Here is a 27586-nt window from a genome sequence, read left to right on the forward strand (position 1 = left end):
ATGTGGAAATTCTGTGCTTTCAAATTTTTCTGTAAATTTAAAACTCTTCGTAAATATAAAGTTGATTTTAAAAACTGCTATGTGTATAGAAGCTGGGTATTGCAGTACATGTCTGTAATCCTTGCACCCTGGGAGGATGAGGCCTGAGGATCACAAGCTCAAGCTCAGCCTGGGCAACTTAGCAACCTACTCAGATTCTGTCTCAGAATAAAAAAATGAAATGAAAGGGATAGGGGTATAGTTCAGGGTGAAGCCCCTAGATGCAATCCATAGTAACAGACAAAATTCCATATAATGTTTCTCACTTGCCAAATTCTTATCTATTTCAAAAAATGGACTATTCCCTTCAAGGATGTTATATCTATAAAACAATTTCCATACACCTCTGAACCTCCTCTGAAGGAAATGTCCAGATGCCCAAATCCTTTATATAAAATAATAGTATTTGCATAAAACCTGTGAAAACCCTCCAATTAACTTGAAATCATCTCCAGATGTATGTAAATAATATCTATACTATATTAGTAAGGAAATGATGATCAGAAAAAACTGTACATGTATGGAATATGTATGGTGTAGATGTACTTTTTCCAAATATTTTCTGTTTGTGTTTGGCTGAATTTACAGATATAGAACCTGTGGATATGGAGGGCCAATTGTACGTACAAAGAAATAGATATAGATAGATGATGCCTAGATGATTGATAGATTTTACTTCATAACATAAATACGATTTAATATTCTGTAAAGTAGTTACTCCTTAGTTTGCATCTGTTTCTGAAACAAGGTCTCATTATGTAGTTCAGGCTGGCCTTGAACTCACTACTTAGCCTAGGCTGTCCTCAAACTCATGACAATCCTCCCACTTCAGTTTCCAAGTGCTGGGATTACAGGCATGTGCCATCAGGCCTGCCTAGTTTGCTTTTAAATGTCTATTTGACATGTGTTTAGATAGATACCATTTAAGTATTTCTCAGATAATTTTCTTTTAGAGAAAACTACATTGTTCTGGAAAATGTGAATTCAACTCAAATTATTTCTTTAAAACAACTGCTTTTATTTCACTAGACTACCAACATAATGAAAAATATTACTATGACTTTAAAATAGAGCTATAAATAGTTTTAATATGCATTGTCTTTGATCTTTAGTAATCAACACAAATAAATTTAATATTACAAATACACCTCACCTGTAGGTTGCTTGTACTCTCCAAATTACAGTCCACTTTCTAGAAATACAGTGAGGCTCAAAGCCCCTCCCTCTTGGAGACACATTTACTAGTGCACCTAAAATAACAGGCAGAATCATAAAATGACAAACTGCACAATGATACCAAACTGCAAGACCAGATTGCTATTTACACCTGCAATTACAAACTGAAGCACACACTGCACTGCATGCTCCAAACAGATGTGCAAACACATTTTGCAGACACAGCCTGACTGCTGGAAGACACAGCCTGACTGCTGGAAGTCACGGCCTTTGCTGATGCACAATGAGGCTTCCTGCCTGTAAGCACGAGTGTAGCAATGTGGCCATTTTAGAGTTATGAGTTGAGAAAATCGCTTGTTCCAGCTTCAAGGCTGTTTCTTTTGCAAACCAGATCAACTACCACTGCAACCAAAGTAACTAGGAGAACAATTGATATTCACTGATGATAATTAGTCATTTGAGACTTTTAAGGGCTACAGGTTATTTTTTTGACAGTTTATTATGCACAAGAAGAGGAAAATGAAAAGAATGGACTAAGATAAAATAGAAGTGCATGAAACATTTATTGGCAAAAATTTATCTCATTATGAGTTTCACATCAGATTTTAAGTCAAGGAGACTTTCTGGATGCAGAAATGTGGTAAATGAAGAGCAAAGGAAATAGTCTTACACCACTCCATTCTTTTTTTGTTTTGTTTTGTTTTTCCAGTACCGAGGATTGAACTCACAACCTTGCGTTTGTGGAGCAGGTGTTGTACCACTGAACTAAATCCTCAGCCTCTGAGTCTTGTATCAAAAAGGTACTAGCATCAATTAGTTGAAGCAGATACATTTCTTTGTCTTTGCATGCGAGTAAATCCAAATGTGTAGTATTCTGCAGTTAGAAACAAGCAGGTCACATTTGGAATTTGATAACTCTGACACTTGATGAAGTGCAGCATCTAAATATAAAAATGACTTCTGGTAGATTTATTCCATTAGTAAATGAATGATAGCAAAGTTTTTAAATTAAAAATGAAACTAGTAAAGGACCAGATAAATAAAATGATCATGCCAGTAGATGATCTGTGTATAAATGTTTATACAGATTTGATCACAGCTTGTATTGTACCATTTAGAAGAAAAAAACTGACCTATCCTACTTAGGAAAGAATGACCTGCTCTCCCAACAGCTTCAATTATTGCCAGGTGTCATATATCTCTAAATATTACCCTAATCTGAAGACAATTCCTTACCCAATATTATACTCTCATATTTCTGGAGCAGCCTATATCCACTGACTGGAAGATGTAAAAGTGCAAAGCCCCAACCTCTTCATAGCACTGAAAGGCTCTCTTAGGTTTAAAGCTTTCCCATGGGATCCTCTGAAGCCTTTACTATAGGTTTGTCCTGCTGGCACTGCAGATTATCATCCCCATCATGGTAATCATGATTCTTTACCTTTCCCCAGAAAGGTTTCCTGCCCTTATCGCTCGGTGAAGGCATGGCAGTGTCATTGGCTTCAAGATAGTAGTATTTCCATTCAGATGGGATTTCATGCAAAAGACACTAAATATGTAAATATTATGTCATGGTTTGCTCCCAAATACAGAGTCCATACTGTAAGTTCTCATAAATCAGTGGTGAAAATAAGGGCAGTCCCACTCTTCATCACCTTCAGTATCAATCTTGGGTAATTTGTTTCTCTTTGGGGGGATAATCTGTTTCACATCTTCACAAATTCTTGGTCTGTGAAACTTTAGCAGAGAATGCTTATACCGTTGCACACAGAAAGTACCTCATGGAACTTAGAGTTATGGCTGCTCTCAGACACTTTAGAAAATTTGTGCTAAGGGACAGTAGATAGTAACAGGAATATTTGACCATAATTAATGGAGGAGGTAGGCTACTTTTACACAACAGATGGAGGACTGAATACATTTAGTACTCAGATGCTCCCTTTCGGCAACTTTTGGTAATCCCTTGCCTATGTTTTTTAGTAAATGGGCAATAAGCAAGAACTGAGGTGGGTGTGAAAAGAAAGTCATACTGAAGTATAAAGGACCTGAGTCATGCCAGGGGGGTAAATATTCAAATTGGTATTAAAAGACAAAAATGAGTATCAGTTGTGGGAAACCAGCTGTAGAAGCAGACATTATCATTTGTAATACTAATCTTATTATAAATTCAGCCAAGGAAAGGACCACTATAATCCTGACAAAGATGCTTCCAGAACTTCTACTAAGAAGTGTATTTCAAAAATGCAAGAGGTTGAATATGTTAGAAGTTATGATACACCATTAGGATTTCCACTTGGAACAAGCCAACCTATTTCCCTAGCTTATAAGACTAGCTCTGGTTCAGAGACTTGGGAAGGACTAATCACTAGGCATTAGTTATGTGGGCATTATAACATGGGCTTTCTAAAGTTGTCTGCAAGGGATTCTCTCTAGCTGCCTTCAGTTCAAGAAAGCTGCGCAGATAGAGGATACCTTTCCCATCAGTTCTATTGGACAACACAGAAGAAATGAGCAGTTGTGTTATAGCCAGGAGAGAGAAGGTTAAAAGATACCTCTCAAAATGATCTGAAAGAACCAAAATAAGATTTATTCTTATTAAGGTTAGTCTCTTGATGAAAAAATTACCTCCAGGTTTATCATTCTACATTTCTGATCCTACATTCACACAGAATATCAAACTAGAACATTTGGGATTTTTTTCTTGAACATGAAATTAAAGCTACTATCCTGAGACATATGTGAAAAGGTCCCAACATGCAAAACACACCCACAGACACACACACACACACACAGAGATAGAGACAGAGACAGACACAAGAGAGAGGAACAGTGGAACAATCAGGAAAATAATATTCCATGACACAGAACAAAATATATTTATACATGAAACTAAAAAGGATGCTGTGAAAATAAATAACCAAAAGGCAAGAAAAACACTGAGAAATTAAAATATGAGAGAATAACACCCCCAAATAGCAAAAAAAAAAAAAACAACTTTAAAGAAAAATTGGAGAAAAAATTCTCAAGATTGAAAATACAAGAAACTAAAATTAACACATTCAATGAATTTTTCTTTCTCCACAATTCAGAAATAGTCCTTGGGTTGGGTAATCATTGGTCCAACTTGTGAATTGCACAAAAACTCCTGAATGAACTGTTATGGTCAAAGAGGTAGACTTTGCTAACTGATGAGTCGGTGGACTCTGTCCACACAAATCCCAGGGTTTGGTCAGACTGTCCAAACCACATGGACTAAAAATAGCAAGCAAAGTTTCCAAGAAACGTCTGGGAGTTGTTGCAATAAAATTGAATTGACATTGGCCAATCAAGAACAACTGATGTCCAGGATAAGCTTTTCATTATCATCACTTTTCTCATAATTTGGAATCACAATAATAAAATATTCAAACCTGAGGATTTACAATCCTACAAAACAAAATTGAACACCTATGTTCCATGAACAGCTCACCAAGTTCTTTACAAAGTGTGCATGTGAAATCAGTTCCTTAGAGCGAACCCAGTGGATTTTTCCCATTTATAAAGCATAAGAGAAACCACAGGCCAAAAAGGATCTGAATTCTTCTTGCTCACTGATTTGCATGAATGAAGTAAATTATTTAAAAACCCTAAAAAATATAAAAATGCCAGATAGTGAGACCACTTGTGCAAATTTATTAGCATGAACACTTTCCATTGGTTAGCAAAAAGCATTACCAAAACAAGATCTGACAGATTGCCATAAAATTTTTGAAACATAGAAAAGCACTAACCACTGATGAATATGTAGAACAAAAGGAACACATATATTTTTCCAACAGTAAGACCCTAATACTATTTTAAAAAGCCAGCAATTCCATTCCTAGGTAACAGAATAGAAAATTTCATGCAACCATATACAAAGGCATGTGTAAGTATGTTACTTGTAGCAGTCTTTGTAAGAGCAAAAACATGGATGCAGTTATTGACCTGAAATAGCAGAGACCTAATGTTTATGATCTATTCACACAATATATTAGATTTGGAGCATGGTATGAATTGAAGCATAGCAAAATGTGTCAGCGTGGGTGAATCTCAGACACAAAATACTGAGTTGAAAAAGTCAGTAACAAATTCACTGACAATGCATGTTCTATATTTGTATGAGGCCAAAGTCAATGAACTACATAATCCTTTTGAAGGGTACACAGTAGGTAGTTTGAAGACAACAAAAAACCGTGGTAACATTGAATGAAACCATTTAGATCCAGTCTCTTTTTTAAAAAAGATAATAGCGATAAGCGATAACAATAGCAAAATATCAACAACACAGACAAAAGCAAAACAAAGCAAAAACAATAAAAGTGATAGAGGATTTCAGAACAAAATGATAGAAATCAACAGTGGCTGTTATATTACATATTGTTATCTTCAAATAAGTTGCTCAGATTATCAGATGTAAGAATGCAAGACTGATCAAACTATTAAGGAGAATAAAAAATAGCAACACAGAGACAGTAGAAGCTATACAGGGTTTCACTAGACAAAATAATAGGAATTCACCAGTGGTTGTTACATTGCATATTGTCTTCAAATTAATTGTTCAGAGGGGCTGGGGATTTAGCTCAGTGGCAAAAGCGCCTGCCTGGCAAGCACAAGGTCTTGAGTTCGGTTCCTGGTACCGGAGAAAAACCAAAAAAAAAAAAAAAAAAAAAAAAATTAATTGTTCAGGCTATGAAATACAGGCATTCAAAACTCAAAAAATTAAGCATTAACTGTTCCTTTCTATGAACCACTTGACATCAGCAGTACAGTTACCCCAGTTATCTTTCTGTATACATGTATATATATATTTTTCCCTTCCTTCTTCTTTCTTTCTTTTTCTCCTTTCCCTCCTCTCAGTTGTTCCTTCCTTTGAGAAATTTCTTTCCCTTTCATAATATCTACTGTATGTTTTGGGTTTTATTTACTCTTTCAGGTTCTTACACTAGGGAGACAATATGATGTTTACATTTGTAGGTCCAATTTATTTCATTTATGAGTAAGGCCTCTAGTTGCATCCATTTACCTACAAATGCCTCAAGAATATTTTTTTTTATAGCTGGGTAATCCATTGCATAAAAATGCCACATCTTTTTTTTATCCATTTCTCAGTAGATGGGCATTTGGGTTGTTTCCAAGATTTAGCTATGACAAATTATGCTGTTATAAACATGGGTGCATATATATATTGTTGTTTTTTTTTTTTTTCTGGTTTTTCTCCGGTACCAGGAACCGAACTCACGACCTTGCGCTTGCCAGGCAAGCGCTTTTGCCGCTGAGCTAAATCCCCAGCCCCTTCATATATATATTGTTGTAGAATGATGTTTTCAATTCTTCTGGGAAAATACCCAGAAGGGGCTTATTGCCTCTTAAAGGAGTGCAAGGGGATGTGAGCAGCAGGAAAGTCAAGGTCCTTTTTATGTGTATTAAATGTTTTATTTTATCTACTATTTTTTAACGTGAAAAAGAAGGTACATAAATACAGGTTACATATGATTACCAAGGCAGTATTATACATGATGAAAATCAAAACAAATCAAATTTATAAATTACATGTCCCAGCACTGAAATTGAATGAGGCATTTGAAATTTAATCCAGGGTACATGTGCATAAATAATCTGACCACAAGATTATACAAAATTAATTATTTCCTAGAACACCAGAATGCCAACCATTCTGACTATAAGCTACCTTATTGCCCTGTGGAGTATTTTGAGAGGACTTCTACATAATATGGAAAGAACTGGCATGACACTTAAAAACTGCAAAAATAGAACACAGTTAAAAATATACTTATAATGCAACTCTGCATAAAATATATACTATCAATCTTATTACTTAAAGGTTTTAAAAAAAGAAGACCACCCTGAGTAAAGGTTAAAACCTCATCAAGAAAAAAGATTGTCATTTGTATATCATTAGATAAGATTTTGTTAGGGGGAATAGCGAAAGTATCTAATGAAGTCAGTCATTTAAAATGTCTTCAGAAACATTCGTAATTTGTAAATTTCTTCTTATACTATCTTAAAATACTATATCATGAACACACTTTCTCCTATTTAATCATAAGACAAAAAAATAACTTGAAGAAAGCGTTTCTCAAAAAAAATGAGGTCCAAAGGCCCAAAAGAATTCTAATGTGGGCTCAGTAATAAACATTTTAAACAAGCTACCTATGTGATTTTTCTACATTCTGAAATGCCCTATGTCAAGGAGAAATACTTAAAAAAGATCATAAACATTATTTCTGATATGTTAGCATTCTCTATTCATTGTAAATACTGACTTTTGTTTTAAATAAGTTCTAGGCATAAAGACAAACATACACATGTGGCAAATGAATGTGTGAATGTGTATAAACATTTTCTTTTGATATTTTCATTACTTTCAAACTTAGTTATTTGAAGAACAGAAAATATGCCACTACAAGCTTTGGAAAAGTTATGCTTCTCATGATATGGGGAATCCAAAACATGGAAAGAAATTTATTAAATGCCTACAAATTTCTTCTTTGTCTTTTTGAGACAGGGTCTCACTACGCAGTTCGGGCTGATCTTGAACTCATTTTGTAACCCAGGCTAGACTTGAGCTCAGAATGATCCTCCTGCCTCAGCCTCCCAAGTGCTGGGATTACAGGCATGCACCACCATGCCCGGCTATGCCTACAAATTTTCAATCACTCTAACTTTGCAGCTAGATAGCTACTAAAGATTAAATTTTACTAAGAGTCTACCATTGCAAATTATTTAGATGATGATGGTTACTTTTCAAGGACTTTCCATAAAAATGTTATTAAAACATAGGGATGCTATATCTGGCAACTCTTTAAATAACAAATTGCTAACCACTCTGCCCATGAAATGAATTCTATGTATTTCACGTGTTATCCTATTAAATAAAAAAACTTAACTAAGAAGTTAGAACTGTATGCAGTTTATGCAGATTTATTATAAATTATTCTTGTTTTTTGGATTTCCCTGGACACAATGTAAACTAGGCCCCAAAAGTAGAGTTATTTCTACTGGAGTCTATGGACCTTTGCCTCATGGAGCAGTGGGTCTTCTACTAGAGTGCAGCAGCCTCACTTTGAACAGTCTTCAGTTGTTGCCTGGCTTTATCAACATTGACTATACAGGGAAAATCAAGATTATGGTTCAATCTATTGAAAACACTGTTCAAGTCTCTCATAGCACTCAGTTGGTCATACTTCCCTTCATGCGAATTGGAAAATCTATAAATAAGAAAAAGTGATCCAAGAGTTTTGGATCCTCTGATACAAATTGGGTTCAACAGGTTAAACAAGATCATCCAGAGATGGAATTGATTATAGAAGGAAAAACATTTAAAGGGCTTTTAGACATAGATGTGGATGTTTCAGTTATTGCCCAACATCACTGGCCTATGGCATGGCCTCTGGATGGAGCAACGGCAGATCTACAGTGGGAAGACAGTATCTGTCACCCAAGTAGAAATGCTAAATTGTTAACTTACAGGGGAGATTCAAAAGGCCATTCTAGATATTATTCACATTATGTCCTCCCCCAGATACCAGTCACTGTATGGGGTCATGATGTATTACAGGATATGGGGGTATTTTTGCTTAGTCCTAATGCTTTGGTGATTCATCATATGTCGCAACAAGGTTCCTTTCCCATTCAAGGTCTTGGTAAAAACAATTAAGGAAGGAAAGAACCTCTTCCAGTTATTCCAAAAAAGCACCATTTTGGTATAGGCTACCCACATTCACATTTTCAGGAGGGGCCTTGATCTCTTCTCTGACCCTGTAGACAGCATCCAAGATAAGTTGGATATCCAATGACCCTGTTGGGGTTGATCAATGGCCCCTCACTCAGGAGAAGCTTATAGCAGCTCATACACTGGTTAATGAATAGATGACAGAGGAGACCTAGAATCTTCCAATAGCCCTTGAAACACCCTTATTTTTTAAAACAAGAAGAAGTCAGGAAAGCGGAGATTGCTACAGGATTTTTAGGCTGTTAATTGCACTGTGGGACCAACTGGAGCACTTCAGCCAAGATTGCCCAGTCCTGTAGCTATTCCTTTCCATTTTTCTCTTATGGTGATTGATTTAAAAGACTGTTTTGTTTTATTTTGTTTTTACTATCCCTCTCAATCCTCAAGATGAAAACGCTTGACCTTAGTTTACCCTCTATCAATCATCAGCACCATATGTGCCACTTCCAATGGTGTTGTCTGCCACAAGGAATGGCAAATGGTCTGACCCTAAGTCAAGAGTCTGTGGCTGCAGCCATGTTGGCCGTCCGTCAGGCTCATTCACTGCTCACCTTATCCATTACATGGATGACGTTCTTCAAGCTTGTGAATCCGCATCCCCTTTGCACCAAATAGTTATTCAATTACATATGCCCTTCATAACGCAGGCCTAGTGGTGGCCCCTAAAAAGGTGCAAACAATGGCACCTTTTTATATTTGAGTCACCTTATCAAACAAAGGTACACTGTGCCCCAAACTGCTTAGATCCAGGTTAATCATCTTGCAACCTTAACTGATTTTCAGATTTTACTTGGTAATATTAATTAGCTCCATCCAGTTCCTAAACTAACAACTCGTGATTTAGCCCCTCTCTTTGATGTTCTCAAGGGGACCTGGCTCCCACCTCTTCAAGAGTACTTATGTCAGAGGCTAAAACTGCACTGGATAAAGTTAATCTAGCTCTTGCTAATGCTCAACTCTCTAGAGTTGACCCATCTTTGCCAATGTTTTCAATTATTTTTCCAACTCAATATATACCTACTCAGGTCCTTTGGCCATTTTAGGGTCTTCTACATATGCCACATGTTCCACATAAAACCATTACACCCTTTTATGATGCTGTGGCAAGACTGACCACTTGTGAGCAGATGCATGCTATTTAGCTTTTGGGAAGTGAAGTGCAAAATATTATTGTTCCCTTTTCTTAGGTTCAACAACAGTGGTTATAGCAATTCTTGTCCTCTTGGTAAACCACATTAGCTAACTTCCCTGATATTACTGATTGCCATTATCCTCCAGACATATTAATTCAGTTTGATTCCCTCAGACCCTTTGTCTTCCCTCCAAAAATAAGCTCAGTTCCCATAGCTGTAGGTGTCTCTGTTTTCACAGATGCTTTCTCTTTGGGTTGGGGAGGATTATGTTATGGCCTCTTCTTCCAAATACAGGATATGGGTTCTTCTTCTGCACAAAAGATGGAATTCCAAGCTATTATATGGGCCTCACAATACCATTCATCCACTCCAATTAATCTTTTTTCAGACAGTGCTTATGTTTGTGTGTAGCCACATTGAAACTGCCACCATTCTCTCTAACCAGGAAGATCATTTTCATTTCCTTTACCCTCTCCAACTTGCCATTTGGTCACATCATGTCCCCTCTTTTATTGGTTATTTATGTCCTCATTTCCAGTTGCCAGGGCTTCTCACTGGGGGAAATGTTGCAATAGACAGAGTGCCAGCTATGTCACTATTACTCTCTCAGATGCCTTTCAAGAGGCTGCTGTCTCCCATGCCACCTTTCATCAAAATGCTTCTGCCTTATGCAAACAGTTCCACTTAACCCAGGAACAAGCTTGACAATTGTCAAGCAATGTTCCTCATGTGCAATACATTTTTCTCACTTCTATGGGGGTTAATCCCCGAAGACTGTATCCCAGTCATCTCTGGCAAATGGATGTCATGAGCATTCATGAGTTTGGCTCTTTACACTGGGTCCATATTTCAGTAGACACTTCCTCAGGATTTATTTTTGCTCTGCCCACACTGGTGAAGTGCCTAAACATGTCATTGCTCATTGCTTGGATGTCTTTAGTACCCTTGGTTGCCCACAGGTGCTTAAAATTGACAAAGGCCCAGTCTATACAAGTGCTACCTTCCAAAACTTTGTAAAACTTTTCATGTTACCCTTACTGTGGGAATTCCTTATAACCCTCAAGGTCAAGGAATTGTTGAATGTGCTCACTGTACACTCAAAATTCAATAACAAAAACAAAAAGAAGAATCATTCTCTACAAAATTTATGCCTCATAAGTGACTTCACTTGGCAGTATATATTATAAACATTTACAATCCTATTAATGATGGCACTACAGCAACAGAAAGACAATTCAATCAGGTAAAGGAAAAGAGGTTAAGAAGGCTCCTTTGGAAAGATCTTCATACTGGAAAATGGAAGGGACCCAGCCCAGTGCTAATTTTGGGTTGAGTGTGTGCTTGTGTCTTTCCAGAGAAAGCTAAACAGCCTATCTGAATGCCAAAGCATGCTGTCTAGCTGTATCATGAGCCCAGATCTGGAGGAGAAGTAGATTCCACCTTTCAAGAAGCTGATGTACAGTCCTATGGCTGTGATGCTTTAGAGACTGCTCTACAGCAGATAGACAAAGATGAGGCTAGACCTGACCTAGGGCCAATTGAAGGAATTGACCCAGAATGCCCAGGAGATGGTAAACATAAATGAAAATCAGAGGTCTGAGTACTTGATAAATTATATAGAGATAACTGAGCTGAAATTTACCACTATTCTTAAAACAGAATAAAATAAATGTATATTGGTTATAGATAAGAGACTTTTTCCTTTCAAATTTTTATATATGAGAACTGTCCTAATTGACCTGCAACAAAATCTGACTACCCTATTTATAGTAAAAGTTATTATAGTTCAACTTGGTTAAAATATATTAGAGTGCACTCTGATTATGTATATACTTGTTTGTCCGGTCAATTAAGCTGTGTACTTATTTGTCTGTTTGTTATATATGTAAACAGCTGCTCCTTTTTTACTTGAGCACAAAAATTTTTTCTCTTTTCCTTTTTGTTTGCATTTTTGGATCATTTATTCATAATTTAAGTTGGGTTACCTATTTAAAAGTATGCTTCCACCAAGGTTGCCAACTGGTCAAAATGATGACAATATTGATTGTATAAGTGCAATGTATATTGTTGTTTATGTATTATGATTTGAGATTCTCTCATTGTTCAAAAATAATGTGTTAAATGTTGTGATTGGGTTATCATAACGCATCAAAAAATTAAAATAATTAAACAAAAATTCCTTAGGGTATAAAGAGACTATTGGATGGAACTTCAGTTAATGAATAAGGAAGCAGGTGACTGGATAATTATCCAGTCTTGTTCGTTGAGAGGAAACCCCAATAATCTCCATAGCCTTATAGGAGACATCCCAATAAATGCTACTAAAAATATATTTTTGTGATAAGTTGTGATAAATATAAAAATATATATTGTGATAAGTTTGACATTAACCATTGTCAAAAAGATTAAGTTTTCTAGACAATAAAGTTCTGATTTAAAGATGCTCTGGTACAAAGGTTTTCATACAGCTATGACAATTGATTGTTATTGTTTTTGTAATATATTGAATATATTTATGCCTGCAGGTGTGCAGGTCTTCCAAAGTATGGAATGAGGATTCTTTATGGTGATAGACTCTTCTTTCAGATTCAGACATCTGCCTTTAACAAAAACTTGTTTTTTACATTCCATTAAAGGACAAAACATTAGGTAAAAGCTTATTATATATTAGATATAGTTGATTGATTGAAAGGGTTATATTATATCAAAATGAAAATTTAATTATGTTGCAAAATGTCATCATGATTGTCATGATGCAATATTATATATGGTTTTGATTTCTAATTGTCTGTGTAAAATATGTAACTTATCTGCCATATCCTGTGAAAATTCAAATATTAGAATATCCATGGTTGTTAGAAAGTAACAGTTCCATTTTGTGTTTTAGTTGTCTCATATAACACTAAGCTATATGTATGTGTTCATTGTTACCACTGGGATGATGCTCTCTAAGGTTTAAAAGATTATCTGCTACATAGTCAATACATATTGTCCTACCTCACTCTACTAAGCTTTCCCAAAAATAAGACCTAACCAGAAAAAAATAATGATAACACCAATCAGCCTATCCTTGCCTTACCTTCCCTACAGACTAGCAACCTAGCAAGAGAATAGTGAGGTATATGACACTGGCCATCACCATGGTAATGATGAATTAGGGCTAGGTCTGATTAGGTAACTGCATTTAGGTCTCACTTTCAGGAAAACACAGTGTGCCATCATACTGAATACTACATTTTGGCATTAAGTTCATCAGCTAAGAATGAAAAATTATGTGGCACTCCTTATGAACAAAGTGTTTACAGTTGGTACACTTATATGGCATCCACATCCTTCTGCATTATCTGTGCAGACAGCACAGGGAGCACGCCCGCAGAAATGTTTGGCTTGTTAAAGTATGGCCATTGTACAATAAAGATTTCTTCAGAGGCATGCAACTCTGAGGTAGATGGATTTATCATCTCCTGGAAAAGGCATTTTAGGATGTTCTGGTACACAAGCTGATGTATAAAGTAAGAGTTCAGAGTCCTTCTTTATCTCAGAAAGCTAAAGTCTTCTAATTCCAACTGATGTGATGCTGTATACGGGTCTCCTCCCTCATCTACCCATTTCATGGTGAAAAGCTGTTTATTGTCAAAGGACAAAATGTCTTAAACTGGATTGCAAAGACCTTTAAAGGAGATGAAACTCTCAAACTATGGTTTCATGATGTCACTTTCCTCAATCAGAATCTGTTGGGTAGAGGTGTTTGTCATGGAGGTGCTCCAGAAGAAGTTACTATACAGGGTTGGCTGCCCAGGTCCCTAAATAAGCGTGTGGCCTGACTGCCTGCATTGACCACACTGGCCAGGCTTCTGCAAGGATCCCTGAGAAGTTATTTCCAGTAGTGGTGGCTGAGCGTGGGGAGATGAACACTAGGCTTCTCTGTGTCCCTTGGGGGCTGGAGGCTGTGACTTTGATCTCCCACCATGGACCTCTTTGACTTCCTAGATATTTTTGTGCCTGCTCTGTGGAGACCTCTGCAAAGGTACTAGTCATTTCTGGCCTGGCAAAATTTGTCCTGTCTGCATATTTTCTCTTCCACTGATATTTGGGCATAGGGAGAATTTTGGATGGGTACCTTGATTTTAGTACGCTACTGGTGGTCAGTCCTGGAGAAACCTTCCCTGGGGTGTTTGTAATGGTTGGGTGGCTCACACGTGGTCTGCACCATGTGATCTTCTTGCTTCAGTCACCCAAAGGGTTGGGATTACAGTGATACACCATCTTGCCTGATTTAGTGTGCTGTTTAGAAACAGCAGAACTAGGAAAACTTTTGGTGATATTTTAGCTTTTAAGCAACATGTGTACTCTGACTATTTGTATGCATTTAGCACAGTACCGAAGGGTCTTTTCCATACAAAGGAGACATTTTGTCTCCTTTGACAAAAAGAAGGACAAAATATCTCCTTTTGACCAAAAGGAGACACTTTGGCTCCTTGTCTGAAGACAAGGCTAGGGATTTATACTTAGAGATGCGTGAAAGTTTACAATACTTTTCTTTCCTGGATTGGTCATATCATAATTTTTATTTAATTTGAGGGAATTGAGACTTTCTAGAAATTTCCACAATAATTTTCCTTAAGAGATAAGAATGTTTGTTTCAAAGTGCAACTTCTGGGGTCATGAATCCATAGTAGGTTGAAACTTTGAAGTGCATATAATTATTCATTCTTAGCTGATGAACTTAATGCCAAAATGTAGTATTCAATATAATGGCACATTGTGTTTTCCTGAAAGTGAGACCTAAATGTAGTTACCTAACCAGACCTAGCACTAATTCATCATTACCATGGTGATGGCCAGTGTCATGCAGAAGATTATACTTCACTATTCTCTTGCTGGGTTGCTAGTTTGTAGGGAAGGTAAGGCAAGGATATGCTGATTGGTGTTGTCATTATTTTTTTCTGATTAGGTCTTAATTTTGGGAAAACTTAGTAGAGTGAGGTGGGACAAGATCTGTTGACTATATGACAGATAGTCTTTTAAACCTTAGAAAGCATCATCCCAATGGTGATAATAAATGCACACATACAGCATTTCAAACTTTCCTTGTAGCCACTTGTAAGCACTTCCTGTCATTCTATCCCAATCAGCCCATGTACTTTGTACTTTCTAGATGTAAGATGCTATAACCATTCAGCATGTAGTTTTTTGAAGAGCTTATTCAATCAATATATCCATGTTGATGGGAGAAAACTGACCCAGAGCTGCTCCTCACCCTCCCAACATGAATGAACAGAACTATGAAGGAGGAGAAGAACCTCCCACACATAGGTGAGCCAACCTGTGATGGAACAGTGATGAGCTGCCCCAAAAGGGATCACAGCATGGAGAAGCAGAGGTAAAGACTAATTAATGAATGGACCAGAGTCCGGCTGAAGACAACACCTGGGATAAGAACAGAGAATCAGAATCCATGGCTGTCAACATAAAATCTAACAGCCCAGTTGAAACCCCACTTTGTGGCCTACATCTAGGAGAAAAAGAGGCTGATTGTGCTCCCCATCTATCAACAAGAGCCAAAAAAATTATGCCCTTGGCTTGAGATTGTAATGATAGTCTAGGGGGCAGGGAGTAAAAGATGGGCCTCCAGTGCAAGACTCATAGACTCTAGAGCCTGGCATGAAAAATCATATCTGGATGAATCACAAGACTGTAGAATGTGGAAAGAAACCACTCACTTATTTTTATCTTTTTTCACTGGATTATTTTCAGGGTATTTTTCTTTCCACTTTTTTCTCTTCCTTTCATTTTATTTTTTGCCTGTTATTTTTTCTCTTCCAACTTTTTTTCTTCCTTGTTTCATTTATCTCTTGTTTACATTCTTTATCTCTTTTCTTCTTTTCCTAGTTTTGTCCAGTGAATGTTTTCTATCACTATTATTTTCCTTTTACTTCTGAAAAATACCCTCTATCTTTCTCTCTTACTTCTCATAGCCTGTTAGGGTTTGTGTCTTGTCCTCCCGAAGCCTCATGCAATAGTAGAGTTTTTTCAGAATTGGCTCAATCTAGAGTGTGTGATTGATACACAGTGCAATGCTGGGATTAGGATATTGTGATTCAGGATGGGTGATTGCTGGATCAGTCCACAGATTGGGTTCGCAATCCCCTAATCCCAGTAGACTGGGTATCATATAAGGGACAGAAAGAGGTGTGTCTTGTGTTTTCTTGTTTTTTCTGTCTTCCACTGTCATGAACTTTTGCTCTTCTGCCATGTGGTGTTTTTCTTTGGAGCCAACCAATTATGGACTGAAACCTCCACAAACTGTGAGTTAAGTAAGTCTTTCCCCCTTTAACTGTGGGTGTAGGATATTTTGACTCAGCAACAGAGAAAAGTAACTAAAACAATTTTTTGAATCTTCTCTCTTTTTTCATTCCCCTCTCCTTCTCCCTTTATTAAAATAAGAACTATGCTTTATGTAAATACTTAACTTTACATTATCCCATTGAATAGTGTTTTATTGTTAAAAGAGATAAATTTGTTCCCTTTAATACATATTTACTGTACATTAATAATAGGACAATATTTGGTTTCTTTTAGTATTCATACTATAATTACAAGTCTCTTTCTTATGGATGAGTCTGGTACTATAGAACCTGGTTCAAAAACTTATTTTTTTCCATGATTCTAGTTGCATACCAAACTGAATGAGAATCAAATCAAATTTCTCCATAAGTTCAACATTGAACCTAATCAGTGAAATTGATTCAGTTCTTATCCAATTTATATTTGGACCAGAATCATGGAAATTCCTGAAAAAAATTAAAACTAGAAATTCCTTCTACTCACCTATTTCCCTTCTAGGTATCTTCCCCAAAGAGGTAAAGACATCATGCTACAGTGATATGTGCATACACATGTTTATAATAGGACAACTCATAATAGCTAAAGCTTGGAAGCAGCCTGTATGTCCATCAACTGATGAATGGATGAATGTGGTATTTATATACAATGGACTACTATTCTGCCATAAAGAAGGATAAACTTGAGTCACTGGTAGAAAAATGGATGCAGTCATTTGTAGAAAAATTGAGATCATGACGTCACAGAAAATAAATCAGATATGCAAGCTTAAATATCACGTGGCTTTACTTACATGAGAAACTCAAAATATAAAGATCAAAATAAAAATAGACAATAGGAAATAGGGAGGTAGCTCTTTCTCAAATGGTAAGGGGATCAAAACTGGAAAGAGTGCAAAAGAAATGAAAAAAATTAAGATATGTACGCATACCATCTCCATACAAGACAGGTAAACATTATATAGTGCTAACACCTACTTCTAAGAAACAAAAAGTACAAAGAGAAAGAAAAGTTTGGGCATTCAGCTGAATGGTTGGGCAATCAGCTTCTAGTAGGACAACTGGAATAAACTGAGGAAAAGAGGAACATTGTACTCATTAATCCTCTTTGGAGAAATTAAGCCTGTCATTCTCTTAGGTTGGATATCCTTACTGGAAGGACACAATTTTCTGAAGCATTGCAAAGCAGCCAATAAAGCCAACAGCTACAAAAAAATATATGCAACAAATATGCTATAGCTATACATTCATATGATTATGAAGAAAGTTTAGTTATTTACATAAAATTGTATTATGTACTGCTGAATGAAAAAAGAAAGAAGATCATGAAGAAAGTTAAAAAAGACAGAGTCAGAGAAAGTTAGAGAGAGATAGAAACATCCAAAAGAAAACACTTCTACATATTTTAATAGGTTTTAAGCGTAAGAAATTGTGAATTTTCTTTGTTCTTTTGTGTTTTGGATACTTATACTTAATATGTAATGCTTTTAATTTGAAGGGAATATTTCAATGGGTGTCTCAATGTTTGATCTGATATCCTGTCTCACTATAGGACATTTTGTTGTAAGTGTGGTAATTTTTAAACATAGCTAGACTTACTGTCTTGTACTTACCATTTTAAGGGCATTATGGACTTTTTCATCTAGTCTTTTTGGTGGTAAAACTATTTATGTTCTCCTTTGAGATGAAATGTTGGCTACTGTTATTTTAAAATGCCCACCCCACTGGAGTTTCCGAGCCTCACATGTGACTTGATTGTCTTTAGAACAACAGACGCAGGCTTGCACACTGCACTTCGTATAGTGCTTACATAGAGAGACAAGGATATTGCTGGTGTCTGTTCTTAAACTGTAATAGAGCATCTAATCCACAGGGATCAACTCTCTCACCATTGGGATCTAGACCAGTGGGGACAAACCTATAGCATGCGTGTCACAGCAGGCACATAGAGCCCTATCTGTCCACATATGAGTCAAGTAGCTCCAGCAGTGGATAATCATTTTTTTTTTCTAAACTAAAACTTCAGTATTCAGGTTTAATTGCAGTGCTGGCACTTTGTAATTAATAAGCAGTTTTGGCTTGCAGATTGGGTACTCGGCCTCTAAAAGTTTCCCCATCACAAATCTAGGCTTTCTAAAGATGTTTGCCAGTGCTGCTGTGTACTTGCCAAATTCTATCGCTATTCTCTTTCATGATCATGACTCATTTCCCTTCTGATGAATTTATTGTGTCTTTTCATTCCTCTAGTTTTAACCTTGGAGCCCACGAGCAATAGAGACAGTTAAAAAGTATGCATGTGTGTGCTTGTGTGTGTGTAAGGGGAAAAGCGCTATCCTTTTAAACAACCAGTTCCCTCAAAGGACTGATTTCCTCTAAATTGTAAAGAGCCTTTATTTTGACTGACTGTTGTGAAGAAGTCTGTTAGGTGATTGCTTTCTGAGCACTGGCATGAGTGACTGTTACAGGCTGATACATCCAGGTAACTGAAATAGGCATCCACTGCCAGCTATTGTTAAATGAACTAAGAAAGAAAAGGATTAAAATATTCTGCCAGTATGATCCCAAGAATTAGAATGTATAGCAACACAGCAGTCACAAAAGCACAGAGATAGAGCTATTAACTACCTTTCTGTTCTTGTTACCATTTTAATATGAGATGGTTCTGCATTTGGAAGGTAAATCTCACTGCTGTTATGTATTTCCTAAGACTCATGTGATTTCTGCAAGTGTGCTACTTTGAATCAGTCACATCCATTCCATTCCTTTTGTTCATTTTCATAGTGTCTTCCAGAAAATTCATTTTTCTCAACAAATTGAAAATCAGGCACATGACATTTGTTATCAGAAATGAAAATACTCTTGCCTTGCTTTTGGTAATTCGTGTCTAGCTTTATGCAGCCACATTTAGTTTTATTTCTTGTTTTCAAACAACTTGAACCTTTAAACCAGCCTAATATGTTTCATGGCCAATATAGTTATCAAAGAAACTTAAAATCTTAAAACAGAGTTGTCAAAAATTAACGAGGCAGATTATTTCCCAACTAATGTTACAATAACCTGAGGTCATGCATTATAAAACAATGTCCATGACCCAATCAGCAGTTCATACATTTTCAACGTATTTTACACAGTATGATGCCATTACATCAAAGGCATGGGGCAGTCTTCCAGCATTTCTGACTGTGATGGGTTTGACTTAGTGAGAAGGAATCTTTTCATCACGTACAAACAACATAGAGTTGAGTATGCTGGAAAGAATCAACTACTTTTTCTTGATGGCTGAATATATGTGTACCTTCACATGGAAGTGATTTGTTGCAAACCAAAAGTAACAGATTTACCATGTATCTAATCATTACTTGTAAAAAGGCCAAATTAAATATCTCCATTAAAGATAAGAGTAATTGAACTCACTAGATAATAAAAATTGATAAGATTACATTGCAATGTGCCTGCCCATGTGTGTTTAACTTGAAAAGATAATACAAAATAATGAAGAGCTGAATGGTTGATATACTATCCTTGACAAATGCAGTGTTTGAAAATAAATTGAAGGAATTGTCTTGATAATTACCTCTACAGCAACTGAGATCAAAATGTTTCTGAATCATTCAAATAGTTGTTTCACTTATGCATGTAGTTTTTGCATTTCAAGTAGAGATTTTGAGATCTCGCCCCTCAAAATTTATCAAATGAATAGTCTTATAAAGAGAAACAGATTCATTGCATATAAGCGACATTACTTTTTTAAAAAACAAATGAACAAATAAAAGAATGGATATGGATGAAACAGCAATTTAGTACTTTTGAGTATTCAGAAACTTTTACATCAATACTTTGAGTATTAATGGTAAACAATAAGACACTGAGAATTTGAGAGTTTGCTCTTTTTTTGAAAAATTTCTTCTTATGAGCAATCCATCCTAAGCTGTACCTTAATTATTTATAAAAGTGAAATAGGTCATATAAAAATATACATTACATATTACTAGCAGGCCTAAATCTATTCTTTTTTTTTTTTTTTTTTTTGGTTTTTCTCCGGTACCAGGAATCGAACTCACAACCTTGCGCTTGCCAGGCAGGTGCTGTGCCGCTGAGCTAAATCCCCAGCCCCTATTCTTCCATTCTTTCTTTGCTTGCACCCATGCATTCCTTCATTCATCCACTTAATATTCATCATTCCCAGCACTAACTGATACTATGAACTTAGCAAAAAATAGATATAAAGTTAAGTTTTCTAATTCTAGGGGCTTCTATTACATGTGATAATCTGTAGGATATAGTACTAAATTAATAGATTAGGTTTTTGACTGTGTCACTTATTAGCTGTGCATGGTAGAGATTGCTTGTTGCTACTCAAAATCCACCTTAGACCTTTCTTTATAAACTGAGGCTTTTCTCTCTCAGCACAACTGGGTCCTTCCCCATGATACAGTGATTGACTAGCAAGACATAATACAGACTTGCTGTGTGGGAGAGGTGTCAAAGCTCAGAGTCTGATATCCAAAAAGAGGAAAATTCGGAAAATATCAGGATCAAAAAGCTTATACTAAGCATCATCCAAAAGTCTGATCACCTGGAAGGGATAAAAGGGAGAGGCAGGCTACTGCTGCTACTTTGCTTGCTTCTTGCTGCCTCTGCCTACCATTTTGCCATGGACTCTTTCTCCTCTGCCATACCCTTTTGCCATGCCACCCTGCCTTGGAGCCAGCCAACTCTGGCCTGAAACCTCTACAAACTGTGAGCTACCATAAATCTTCCTTCTTTTGACTTTGGGTGTTAGGTATTTTGTCTTAGCAAGGAGAAAAGTAACTAAGACAGTTTTTTTTTTTTCTGAGACTTTCTTTCTTTCTTTCTTTCTTTCTTTCTTTCTTTCTTTCTTTCTTTCTTTCTTTTTTTGTCTTTCTGAGAGAGGGTCTCACTATACATTTCAGGCTGGCCTTGAACTCACTTTGTAGCCCAAGCTGGTTTTGAACTTGCAATGATCTTCCTACCTCAGCCTCCTGAGTGCTGGGATTACAGGCAGGCATCACCATACCCAGTGCTGTATCTTTGTTTTTGAGCCTGCTATGTCACATACAACTTCAGCTATATCAATTTATTTTGCTTTTCTCTTTATCTATCTATTGTCATAAGCACGTCAGCTATAAGACTTATGAGAAGGGAAGACATCAAAAGCAAAATAAAATATCTTGAGATAAATTTAAATGGAAATGCAAAACAACAAAACCTATGGAATGCAATAAAGCCAGGTATGGTGGTGCATGCCTATAATCTCAGCACTCAGGTGGATGAGGCAGTACTCAGAAGGATGAGGCAGGAGGATTGCTGAGTTTCAGGCCAGCCTGGGCTACATAGTGAGTTCAAGGGTAGCTTGAACTGCATAACTAGTTTTTCTCTCAAAACCAAAACAAAACCTATGGAACGCAGTAAAAGCATGTCTACACAAGAAGTTAATAGGGTTAAAGACCTGAATTAAGAAAGGAGAAATATATCAGTCAAACTACTTTACACTTTAAGGACCTAGAAAAGAACTTATCCCAAAGTCAGCAGAAGGCAGGAAATAATGACTGGCAGAAAAAAAAATAGATATTAGAAAAGAAATAATAAAAAAGATTAATAAAATTAAGTTTGATTTTCTGAAAAGATAAAAGAACTTGAGAAAACTTTAGCTGTACTAATTAAAAAAGAGACTCACATAAACAAAAATATAAGTAGAAGAAATATTACAAATCATACCACAGAAATATGAAAGGTCATTCTATGGGAAAGTATACAACAACCAAGTGGATACGCATGAGGAAATGAGCAAATTCATAAACACATAAACCTACCAGGACAAAATAAAGAAGTGGAGTAACCTAATAAGTCAGAAGACTGAATCAGCAAGTGAAAACTTCCTAAATGGTTTCCCTGGTGAATTCTACCAAATATTTAAGGAAGAATTACTGACAATTTTTTCAAACTCTTCCAAAATTCAAAGACAAGGGTACATTCCAAACATATTTTTGAAGCTATATCACTCTAATATCAAAGCAAAACAAGGACATTTAAAAAAAAGAATAGAATAACAATATTCTTGATGAATATAGATGCAAAAGCTGGACGCTTCTAAAAAAAAGACACAGAAATGGTCAAGCAGTATGTGAGAAGATGCTCAACATTGCTAATCACGGGGGAAATGAAAGTTCAAATCACCTCATACCTGTTTGAATGACCATTATTAAAGAAAAAATAACAGATGTGGGCAAGAATTTGAAAAAAGGGAACCTTTAAGCAGTTAGTGAAAATGCAACGTAGTGAAGCCATTATGGAAAACATTACACAGGTTTTTCAAACAAGTAAAAGTAGAACTATCAGATGATGAGAATTTCCACTTCTGGGTATACATCCAAAAGAAATGAAAAAAGTATTTTTAAGAGATAACTGCACTATTTCTCATTACAGTAATAGTCACACTACATAAACTATAAAACCACATTATGTGTTGATTAATAGATGAATGAATAAAGAAAATATAATATGTATTATATATCATACATGTTTCATTACAAACAAAAGGGAAAACTAGATGTTAATAAAGGGTAAATCTTTTCATTTGCATTAACATGGATGAAACCAGAGGACAATACCTTAAGTGAAACAAGCCAAGCACCAGGAAATTTGGACACAAAACTACAGATAATATTGTATTTTCCACAAGACATGCCAGGATGATTTACAATTTTATGTATCACTGTTGAACAATGCAATTTTTGACAATTTTTACTCTGCAGTAAAAAGTACATTAACTCTCCCATTAAACATAGATGCATGTTAAATATCTTAGTGATGACAGGCATATAACAGAGAACATTTTACTGAAGTAAAGGCACTTACGCTGCACATAAAAATCTGCTGTTGGCTATTAACTCTGATACCAGTATCAAAATACATGTATAATCAGTTATATAAGCAGACTGAATTCAAGGAAATTCAAACATTAATCTTTACAAGTTCCAAAACTGTTTTCAGCCATGTTGTTTTGTGCTTCCATTTCCTGTTTTCTAGAGCTTTCCAATCACTCTAAGCATTTTCCACACAGTAAGATGTGACTACATTCCAAACCTCTCAACCCACAGGAAACTCTTCGACTTACTATGCCCAGAAGTACAATTATAAAGTGCTCTATAGTGAAAGGGAGAACAAAGTCATCACACTGGTCTAGACAGAGGACTCAGACTCCAAGAATGTCCTTTCCTCCTTTACTACTGTTATCAATTATGTAAGCCTTTGCATAGGGGTGGTTTGGCTACTAGCGTAGGTCAGTCTTGAGGAAATATGCTCTTGTAAAGCTCACTGCTGAGGAGTGTAGAAGAGTGTCTTTCTCTCATACTTAGCAGTGGAAAATAAATCTAGAAGATACAGCCCTATTAATGAAAAGGGATAACACTAAAAAAGAAAAACAAAAAATCAGATTTTTAAGTAATTAGAGTAGCTACTATTTTGCTAATCTCACAATACTGAAGATACCAATGAAGATGACCCAAACTGTTCAGATGGTCTAAAGCAGTTGCATCCTTTCCTTAGTCAAGTGAAAGCTAAAATATGAAACCGCCTTCTGGTATGTGAAGATACAGTTTAAGATGACCCTAACAGCTTTCAACTCTACTGGAGGAGTTATGCTTTAGCTGAAGTGTGAGAGACTTAGGCTACATATAGGTAAGCAATTCTTGTCAGGGTGTTATTAATTTCTAAAATAAGAAGTTCATCAAATATTTTCATGGTCAGATGTGGTAATAGGTACCTGTACTCCCAGCTACTGGGAAGGCTGAGATGGCTCACATATGCATAGCTTTCTTGATCCATTTTGTTTTGTTTTGATTTGGCTATCCAAGAGCTTAATCAACCAGTTCACAAAATGAATTCTTTCACTGTACCTAATCTTCCACAGAAACAGTAAAATTGGGGAATCTTTTTATTGATGTGTTGATTTGTTGCACTTAGAGAGCAGGATGCCAGAGTTATGACCATTTTACAACTCCTGAAACCATCTGGCACAGTGAAGAGTCCTCTCTTGTGCACAACTTTCAGAGAACACGTCACTAGCAAGTCAAGTATAAAAAGTTTGTCCTTAGCCACTTTGCATGACAATCCTAAATATATTATTACACTTTTAATGTGAATTAAATGTTTTTAAAATGGAACTACTGTGTTTATTAAGTGGATTATTTGCTTTACTTTGTAATAAACTGTATATATGTACAGTTGTTAACCATTTCAGCAACAAAGCTGTTCATATTTGGGAAATGTGTACCTATGTATTATATATATATGCACACACACATACATATATGTAAATATATATACATATATATGTGTGTGTATATATATATATATATATATAGGTAACTTTCACTTCAAGGATTCTGTAACTGGGTAGAAATGTGTTTAATTTGTCTTCTAACATAGTAGCACTGCAGAATTTGTAAATGAAAGACCTACTATTTTATTGTAAGTTATATTGTTTTATAGCCTTATGTTATCATTTGAGAATTCTACTAAGTTTTCATGCATATAGTGCTGTAAATCTATGGTTTTCATTTCAAGTTAGTAAAGGAGTGTTACAAAGTCCTTGTTCTTGAAAAGGGGTGGGGGCTGATAGTCTAGGGAATGCTAACTAGAGTATCTTACGGCTTTCAGTCATAGCCACATGGACTGGGGGGGAGGTTTCTCATTCAATTCTATGGGTATATTTATTAATATGAGTAGTTGAAAGCTAATACCATAAAAATTGGCAGACTCCAAAGACTTAAGTAACTATTAAGGACTTTATATTTAATTTCCAAAAATGATTCAAAATCAGATGCCCATTGTCTAAACTTTAGTTTGACTAAAAAACTTGACAGATCCAATAGGGTAGAGGGTAAGAGAAAGTTCTGAGGCCAAGGAATAGGGAAAAACGCATTTTGTCCAGATAAGGATAGAATCAGAATGTTCTCTGAGGATTGAGAGATAAAGTGCAAAGAGAAGGATACAAAGATTTTGTTTCAATGAAATGCAAAATATCACTAGAATATTGTGAAGACCTTCCAAAATTTGAGGTAAAAGACAAGATATAAAAATTTAGGTACAGAAATAAATGTGTAATCTTCCAAGGAGAAGGTAGTGATTGTAAGTCAGAAATATATGTTTAATATGTCAGCATGCATGTGTGTAAATCATTAACATGCACAGAACAGGGCCTATCTGGTCTTTTTCTCTAGCACTGGTGCTTTCATCAAGTTGCATTGATGACAAAGGGATACTCTGTGTGTGAAAGTTATGGGCTCTCACTTGTGTTGTAATAGAATTTCTTAGGATACAATAAGTAGTATTTTCAAATGCAAAATGATACAAGGACTTCAGCATGCTGCATTTAAAGTATTTTCTATTTATTTGTATTAAATGTCAGTGTCATTTCATTGCATCAGTGGAAATTCTTGAAAATAGACAATGATATGGAAGATTATGTTTGTTTTTTAAAAACATAAGAATTTTTCAAATGAGAAAATTAATTCTACTTAGAGAGTAGGACCCACTGTTTCCATATCATATCACCGCATTTGGCAGTGATATTATTAATATTTGTTTACTGGTATATAGCTAACCATGCAAGTTGAGCATAACTTCCTTGCGCTAGAAGACATTCAGAAATTTTATATATCTGGACCTTTTTTATTCTCAAGTTCAGCTCCACAGCCTATTGACTGTAATTTTGCCTTCAGTAGAATATGAAAATCATAAAATATCTGTTGTAGTAAGAACTGTACATCTTCTGTGCAAGATCTGCATGTTTTTTTCTGACACCAGGAAGATTACCCTACAATCCATCCTGGCCAAGCTGACACCAGCACCAACTCCACTCTGAATTAGTGTCTCCATAAAGAAGGAATCCAAGTACTTGGCTGGGCATAAGTGGTAGCTGTGTTGAAAATCTCTCTTCACCTTGTTACCAGCTTGAAAGGACACATTGTCACTAAACACGCACAAATTGGTAAACATATCCTGGGACTTCCAAACACACAGAAGCCAGCAAGGTGAAAAGTAGCTCGGTAGCTAAACCTTGGCTTTTCATCCCCCCTGATGTAATCTGAAACTTTAAGCAAGTCACAAAATTTCTCAGTCTCTGATTACTTAGAAGTAACCCGGCTCTTTCATATTGAATCATTGTTATGAAGAAAAAAATCAAACATAAAATTATATGTGAACAAGTCTTTATCTGCTATCAGTTCTTTAAAAAGCAGAAGTAGATAGTGATATGTATCATTGTACAAATCCAAGACAATATTTTATAAATACTAATATTATAAAGAGTTTGAAGTTTGGAATAAAAAGATAACTATGCCAACCATTTATAAATTACACAAATTAAACATCTTAAAACAAAATGTAGGTTCTTTTCATTAGTAGTAGGTAATGAGTAGATAATCAAATTACTTCAGCCAAAAAGTTTTACTTGCAATTTTTAAAAGATGTTTTATTTTTCCCATAGTAGAGTCAGTTTCCAAGACAAACTAAACTGTATACAAGTGATTATATGTGTCCAGTGACTAAGCTTCAGCATATAAATTATTTTAACCTTAAACAATCCTGTAATATTATTGTAGAAGAAATTTGAAGGGATATTTTTGTTCTATTTTTCACTATACAATAGTTGTTTAAACTTACTTCCGTGATTCTTCAACATGACCTAATCCATAGAGGTTTTCACACTTCACATATTATTTCTGAGTTGTATGGAGAATGAAATGTACATGGAAAATGTGACAATACCTGCAGATTAGTGGCGAGAATCTTAAAAGACAAACATAGAGGCCACCTGCCATTGCAGCTTAAATGAAAACCCAGGGCAGTGTTTGAGGAAAAAAGAGCGAGGATGTAATAAAGAAAAACGAAGGATATGTTAGTGATGGGGACAGGGAATGACTGAGCAATTTCCATGCTTATGACAATGTAATTTCTCTAATTTTATTCTGCTGTCACACAGAATTTTCATCCCTCCCTACAACTTACTTCATTGCATTTTTCTATTCTTCTTTGTATCTGCACATAATTCACATATAATGAGGCTTTTGATATAATTTTCACGTGCCAGAAAG

Source organism: Chinchilla lanigera, unplaced genomic scaffold (genome assembly GCF_000276665.1).
Source record: "Chinchilla lanigera isolate Chin_1 unplaced genomic scaffold, ChiLan1.0 scaffold00029, whole genome shotgun sequence".
NCBI lineage: Eukaryota > Metazoa > Chordata > Mammalia > Rodentia > Chinchillidae > Chinchilla > Chinchilla lanigera.